Here is an 8,569-nt window from a genome sequence, read left to right on the forward strand (position 1 = left end):
ATTTATTTTAACATTGACAATAATCCATCACATATCCAAAATTTGCTGTTACAAGTACCATAACGACACATAATAAACATGGACCATTATTGTTCACCAACACCCGTCACCACCACAACCACCACCCATTGGACTTTATACTACTTCCTTTGCCACTCATCATCACCCACCGCCACTAAATATCACCACTTCCACCATCACCCACGAATACCATAATTATGATATATCAATATCCTGATACAAATATAATTTCGAGCCAACTTATTTTCTACTATTGTAAGTATACCTATCTGCATAATTAATAATACATTTATATGATGGTAAACTAATAGAATATTTATTTAAATAAATTTATCAAGGCTAATATCAGCTTGTCTTTATGGATACTTCATTAGTCCTATATTCACCTGATAGAGTTGGTCTCAACCATTCAATCATGTAGAACAAGTTGTATATACCATGATGATAGAATGTAGAACCAAAGTGGTTCTATGGTGTAGTGGTTAGCACTCAGGACTTTGAATCCTGCAATCTGGGTTCGACTCCCGGTAGGACCTTTTTTTATTATCAAATTACACAATGTTTGTGTCACAATTGCACAAGTTCAAAGATAAATAACTTTTGGTTGTAATCAAATACGAATATCAGTAGACAAGGCAATAGAAGTAGGCCGAGCAACAAGCTGAGCTCCAACCCCGTTTCGAATAGCAACGCCTAACCTATGAAACAAAAAAAAAAACTTACTTTGGAAGTCGAATCATGTCTAATAAGAAAAAATTCCAATCTCTTTAAGAAAACAACAAACTCTTCGCCAAGCTCGCCCAATGCCGTGAAAGCCAAGGTACCGTGTATGGATCACTACATTGGCTAGAGCATGGTTGAGAGCTAGACATGGCAGTGAAGAAATGGAAAAAAATGAGAAAAAGAAAAACTTACAAAAGAAGGATAAACCCACGTAGAGAAAAACCCTAGAATATAACCAATAACAATATTACCAATAACATTGTGGTCAAAATTTGCCTACTTTTGGTGCAAATTATGACAAGTGACATTTTTTCGAACATAACGCCCTATCAACAAAAATTACACAGTGACTACCATTGTTCACCATAATTTTGACCAACAACATGTTTCTAAATATAATGTTGTATCGACACGGAATCACATAGTGATTATCTATATTCACCAAAACCCACCACCACAACAACAACAAACACCCACTGGCAATACTAATGTTGTTACTGCTTCCACCGACGCTAACAAACTAACATTAAGGTCATTGCCTCCTCCATCGTTGTCCAACACTACTGTGACACCTGCACTACCACTCTCAAATCCAACAAAACCATTGACATAGTTATTAATCAATGTGTTACCAATTAATAAAAAACGTATTTATTAGCATAGTAACGAGACATTTATTATTAGAAACTAATTGGATATCAGTGATATGCATATTTATATTTATTCCATCCAACTATCCAAACTCTAACCAACCTTCATTAGTCAATAGAAATGCATCTCAAACACCACTTAAAAAGACAAACAACCATGTAATTGTGGAATGTAATTGATGAGAATGCTTTCTTACCACCACTTATGAATGTCAAATTTGAATCAACGAATCAAAATCGAACTTTGTATCCAAGCCACCATTCATGATGTATAAATTCACCTTATGTATTTTATATTAGAGCATGTACCGTTCCGTAACGCCGCAGACTCAATATTAAGAAGCAAAAAAAAAAAAAATAGTGTCAATTTTAAACTAATGTATGTTGTTAATTACTTGGTGTAACTATACAAAATGACAATTATTTTAGTATTTTTCTTTTTTCATTCCTAATTTGTACCATAACCCAGTTTATTTTGACATTAAAGATGATCAACATATGCCCCACAACATAATACTACACATATCATAATGACAGAGAAGAAACATTCACCGCTAACTATTCACCCACCATCACCACAATGACCACCAATTACTCTACTTATGCCACCAATTACCATCACCCACCACCACTACCAACACCGCCTCCTCTTCCACTCACCATCACCACTACTATTATCGTTATCGCTTCCAGCATCACTCACTAATGCCATAACTACCATATTTACGCCCATATGAAAATATAATTTCTATTAGCATAATTAATGAGATATTTATATCATGATAAATTAATAGAATATATACGCAAATAAAATTTATCAGTGACTAATCTCGGTTTGTCTTTATGAAGCCTTAATTGGCATTAAGATTACTTGTTCAGATAAATCACAACCGTCCAATTATGTAGACCAAGTTGTATATACATTGTGTTGATAAAATATGGACATCAAACTGGTTTTATGGTGTAGTGGTTAGCACTCAGGACTTTGAATCCTGCAACCTGGGTTCGACTCCCGGTAGGACCTCTTTTTTTATTATCAAATTACACCATGTTTGCGCCACAGTTGGATAGGTTCAAATAAAAATAATTTTTGGTGCAAATAATGACCAATAACATTTATTCAAATATAACGCCATATAAACAAAAAAGTACACAGTGACTACCATGTTCACCAAAACCTACGACCACCACCACAATTTTGACCAACAACATGTTTCTCAATATAATGTTGTATCAACACGAAATCATATAGTGATTACTGGTGTTCACCAAAACTCACCACCACAATAACAACAACCACTCGCTGACAGCACTAATGTCATTACTGCTTCCACCGGCATTAACAAACTACCATTAAAGTCATTGCCTCCTTCATCACTCTCCGGCACTATTGCAACACCTCCACTACCACTCTCAAATCTAACAAAACCATTGACATAATTCGTTACCAATTAATGAAAAATGTATAGTTAACGAGACGTTTATTATTAGAAACTGATGAGATATTAGTGATATACATATTTATATTTATTTCATACAACTATTCAAACTCTAACCAACCTTCAACAGTTGATAGAAATGCATCTTAAATACCACTTATAAAGACAAACAACCATGTAACTGTGGAAAGTAATTGATGATAATCCTTTCACACGTCCACTTATGATTGTCAAGTTTGAATCAACGGATCAAAACGAACTTTGTATCCGAGCCACCATCTGTGATGCATAGATTCACCTTATGTATTTTATATTAGACCATGTACCGTTTTGTAATGGAGCAAACCCAATATTAGAAGCAAATTTTTTTTTGTCAATTTGAACTATGTTATCTTTGTTGTAACCATACGAAATGACAATTATTTTAGTATTTTTCTTTTGTCATTCATAATTTTGTACCGTAACCCATTTTATTTTGACATTAAAGATGATCAACACATGTCCCACAACATAATACTGCATATACCGTAATGACAGAGAAGAAACATTCACCGCTAACTATCCACCCACAGTCACCACAATGACCATCCATTACACTACTTTTGCCACCACTTACCATCATCCACCACCACTAAAGACACCGTATCCTATACCTCTCACCATCACAATTACCGCTATCGCTTCCAGCATCACTCACCAACGCCATAACTACCATATTAGCATAATTAATGGGATATTTATATCAAGATAAATTGATAGGATACATAGGGAAATAAAATTTACCAGTGACTAATCTCGGTTTGTCTTTATGAAGCCTTAATTTGCTTGCATTAAGATTACTTGTTCAGATAAATCACAACTATCCAATTGTGTAGACCAAGTTGTCTATACATTGTGTTGATAAAATATGGACATCAAACTGGTTATATGGTGTAGTGGTTAGCACTCAGGAATTTGAATCCTGCGAACTGGGTTCGACTCCCGGTAGGACCTGTTCTTTTATTATCAAATATACCATGCCTTATGCCAAGATTGCACATGTTCTATAGTAAATAATTTTTAGTGTCAATTTTGACAAGTCATAGATTTTCCAATTTAATATTGCATGGATATAAAATTACAAACTGACTGTCGATCAAAGAGAGTAGTCATATTTATATGAAGAAGTCGGGGCTTCCTCTTTCTTGCTTTATTTTTTTTTTTTTTTTTGAGAAGATAAGATTTATGTTTGTTTTGTTTTTGGTCTTGGTATGGTTTGAATTTTAGTCAATTTTCAATATTAGTAAATGAGTATAGCCTTTAATCCCTCGTAGGGGAAACTAAAAATGAAATTTCCCCACATTATTAGGATTTTCACAAATCCAAATATGAACCTTGGGTCAACTCAATTTATGTGATAAAGAGGACATCACAGACTATTTGTAAAATCCTAGCATAATCTCAATCCTCATTAGAAGTTTCTCTTATAAATCTTCTAGCAGAACAATAGTTCTCTGTTGTTGATGGTGGTTTTTAGTATAGGGAGAAAACTGAAAAAGTCTGTCTACCCGACCCGGCATCAGAAGTAGTAGACCTTGATATGTCTATATTCCGCAAGGAGTTTTAAGAATATATCAAAATCTAATGAGTGCCTATGTCGCTCTTCATATTGCATTGAATCTCAAGCTGCTAGATGAATTTTTCACTAGTATAGAGCCTAATGAGTATTTAACCTCTCGCCTGCATTATTCATTAATGCATGGCTTATTGAGTATTTTTCCTATGTTATGTTCTCCGGCTGATCCCTTAATATTGGTATGACATGACAATTAATGTTCACTCGCAGCTGAGTAACATGAATTTCCCGAAGTATCAAGATTAAGGTCTGCATGAAAGTACTCAGTCAGAAGACGCGTTAACTGCACTCTGAGGATAAAGTTAAAGAATTTTGTGTCAACACACAAAATTTATCAAATTTGTTCAATTTTGTGATAGCTCACAAGATTCAAATTTTGGCCTAACTAATTTTCAAAAAATTAGGTTTTTTGCGCCCTGCACAATATCCCGAACGCTATTGGTCGAGACCAAACCTAGGTAAGATAGGAAATTAATCCGCCATGGAGCTAGTAGGAGCAAAGTCCTACCAAAAATCAGAAAACAAGAAATAAAGAGGAACTGCGGCAAATAGGAGCAGCAGCAAGAGGAGGCGTGGCCGCGCCACTTGGTCGAGCGATTTTCCTCAGCAGGCGCCACCTGTGGCCGACCGGCCATGCTCCATGTTGTTGTTTGCCTACCCCTTTTCTATCGACCAATCAGATCGCTTTAAACCCGCCACACGCACTTTAAAATAAAAGTTGGAAGTTGATTGGTCGATGCGCCTAATTCCTTAAGGAATCTAATCTAGGCTGCACATGTCAGTCTCAAAAAACAATCACGGCCACACGATTTGAACTACCAACCTAATGAGTTTGGCTTCCTCCCAACAAGATCAAGCAAACTCCATGATGTCCACCGTCGGGCCCACTATCATTCCAGCCAATCAGAATCCTCCTAGCCCACCAGCAACATCCCTGATTGCTAGCTAGTAGCGCCATTGAAAAGAAGTTCAACGAGTTAAGACTGGCCATGACAGTCTCAAACTCATCGCATCCGTCCAACTTAGCCAGCTTATTTGGATGGCTTAGATTTCATTTCAAACGACCAATGAAGTTCCGGTATGCTCGCCAGCAACCCATCTTCATCCCTGGCCAGTCGAACTACCCAAGACATGCCAAGAGCACATCAAACTGATTGCTTAAAGTAGGCTGGCTGCGCAGGTTATAAAACCCTAATTTATGTCAAACAGGGGTATATGTCTCAAAACGATCTCGGCCGTCCAACTTCGCCAACCGAATTGACCGGCCTAGATTCAACCTCGATCAACAGACAAGGCATGGATATGTCCATTAGTGGCGCAACTATGGCACTGGACGGTAGAATAAGTGACAGTATGCCGTCAACACCAAAAACGTTAGCCCAAAATGGGTTGGCCACACGACCTCTAAAACCTAAATTGAATCAACGACAGCCATTAACTGCCGCAAATCATCTCGGCCGCCCAACTTCGCCAAACTAATTGGCCGTCCTAACTCCTATTTCGATCATCCAATAAGATGTGGCCATGATCAACGGCCACTCCCCTTCCATAAGCTGCAATCGGCCAAGTCATGGCTTACCCATATGGCTCCCAAACGATCGTCCAAAAGGGGCTGGTCGCACTGCTTACATGAATTTTAAAGCATCCATTAACTGTCGCAAATCATCTCGGCCGTCCAACTTCGTCAGCCGAATTGGCCGGCCTAGATTAAATCTTAGGCGACCAATAAGATGTCACCATAGTCGCCAGTCATCACCCTCCCATAGGGACCGATCGGCCAACTTTTGGCGTTTATAAGTAGCTCCCAGCAGCTTCCTGAAAATGGACGGTCATGCTCTTTTTAAGACATTAGGTTCCGCGACCAACCAATACAGGCTAAATATAACGATGCTTCATATGCATCGTTTATTTTGAGCTGCTTGATTAAAATCGATGCTTTACATACCTCGAATACATACCGTATTTTATGAGTATCGGTTTCACAAATAATAATTTAGTTATTAAACCTAATAGCGTTACATGTTATTCTTTGCGGCAAGTCTCATGACATGACTCGCCACACATGATTACTCGCCACCTAGCTTGTGCGTGATTGGTCAGAATAACTTGGTCTTACACACAAGACCCACTCAGCAACCTGCTGCATATTTTTGCACAAAAATACTCGAGACATCAAACATGTCACAAACTACGGGATGTTCATCAGGGTATTTGTCTGGCGGTTTAGAGCGTACGGCTTGCAACACGCCCATTCTGAGAAAGTATCAGGAAAGGAGGACAGTTAGTGGCAGCAGAGAAGTAGTGGATGTAAACCAACCAGTCTTCTCTCATAGCAAGACGTGGTTTTCAAAATTTTTACACGATCCCCACTTCTCTATCACTCAACTACTTCCATTTCCTCCGAGATCAGGGTGCGTTCGACTATGACTTATACAAATAAGTTTTCAACCTATTTCAACCAACAACAGAGTTTTGGTTATCAACACAAGTATCCAGAAGAAACACTAAGAACTGATAGATTACATTCCGCAAGCCAGTTCCACTGATACAAGTCATAAAATAGCCACACCTTCAGAGTCCATTCTGATCTCAACACCTTCTCCGCTTCCCTCCCTAAGATCAACCCTTCTCCTTCACTTTGTGACCGAAGCAAGAACGGCCATTTCTTGGTTTAGGCCAGGATTGTACAGATTGATCATTTCGAATCTAAAGTACTCCCGTGCAATGCATTTTTTTAGGGTTTAGATTCGTTTCTCGGGGCACACCCAAATTTTCCAAAACCAGCAGAGTCAGTTTTTACCCCAAAACGTATGTTGAAGACTATTAACTAATTTGCCTCTAACAGATAGCATATTGATTTCTTTATATATGTTTCAAACAAGGTCTGGAAATATGCTTGCAATAGAACAAGTCTAGCAAACCTTAAGGATCTGGAACACTTACACTCTTATCAAAGAGAATCCTAGATCAATACCACCCTACAAGAACAATCTAAACAAATCAAATCAGAAGTGATTTATATATATTGAGGAATCACAAAGTTCTGAGACGAATAGTACTTTGTGATTTCAATTTATCTCATTCGTGATTTATAGTTCGGAAACTATAAAGATCAATACAAATAAAATTCAGATATCAAAGAACTATCAGGTAAAAGATAGTTTGGGCGGGCTTCATGAATCCCATAGTGAAGTATTTCAAATTAGTAAACAAAATACAGTTTCACCAAAGAAAATCTAGGTTTTTAGAGGACGACTCTAGCCGCAACTAGGACACAGAATTGTCAGGATTGAGATTCTAGTGTGTGCAAGGAGTCCTCTATTTATATTAATGAACAAGGCTAAGCGGAGAAGGTTCGTGAACTAGTTTCCATGTTTAATTATAATTGCTTTGTAACCAAGCAAGTTAAACTTATCCATATATATTAATGTACATGTAAGTATGTGAGAAGTTTTTTTTTATTCAAAAAGAAGATGTACACAACTGTAAGCATACGTAATGCACCAAGTAGTTTTCTAGAGAGCCGCGGATAAGTAATTCTGGAATTTGCAAGATTAATTTATCATAAGACCAAATCAGTTAGTGAACTATCAAAACAGATTGTGAACTAAAAAGTCGTCTCGTAACTTTGGAGCCTTTTAGATTGACAAGTTTGTGAACTACCTAAAATAGTTTGTGTTCAAAATAAAAGTGTACACGAAACATTCAAATTCAACAAGTTCGCAGACTTCATAAGTCAGTTTATGTATTATTAAATTAAATGATATCCAGGATTATCTCAAAATTGACTAGTTCGCGAAGTGAGCAAATCATTTCATGTACGTGATCTAGTTGAAATTATTTTATCAAGTTTTTATACTTATTATTTGAACTGGTAAATCAGTTTGTGAACTTGAATAACTAATTGATTACTCCTTATTGCTTACGTTCTTATTTGCAATGTTCATCATTATACTAGTTATACGACTTGTCTCAGTAGATAGAATGGTAAACAATGTGAGTAAATAGGATAATCAGTTTTCACATACCCTTGTTGATGAAGTTTACGTTGATACCGTCGTTCTTCAGTCTTCAATCTTCAAGGTCGATTGGTGAATTCTGATACTTAACTATCGTGATTT

At 37.0% G+C, this 8,569-nt stretch overlaps 2 non-coding genes across 2 annotated transcripts; both read left to right on the top strand.

The window, feature by feature from the left end:
- The first annotated feature begins 485 nt into the window (after positions 1-485).
- TRNAQ-UUG lies at positions 486-557 on the top strand. The gene has a single exon. It is a non-coding gene; the product is annotated as a tRNA-Gln (tRNA).
- A 1,789-nt stretch (positions 558-2,346) lies between these two features.
- Positions 2,347-2,418, top strand: TRNAQ-UUG. Its single transcript has one exon. It is a non-coding gene; the product is annotated as a tRNA-Gln (tRNA).
- The last annotated feature ends 6,151 nt before the right edge of the window (positions 2,419-8,569 follow it).

The sequence above is a fragment of the Papaver somniferum genome, chromosome 1 (genome assembly GCF_003573695.1).
Source record: "Papaver somniferum cultivar HN1 chromosome 1, ASM357369v1, whole genome shotgun sequence".
In the NCBI taxonomy this organism is placed as follows: Eukaryota; Viridiplantae; Streptophyta; class Magnoliopsida; order Ranunculales; family Papaveraceae; genus Papaver; species Papaver somniferum.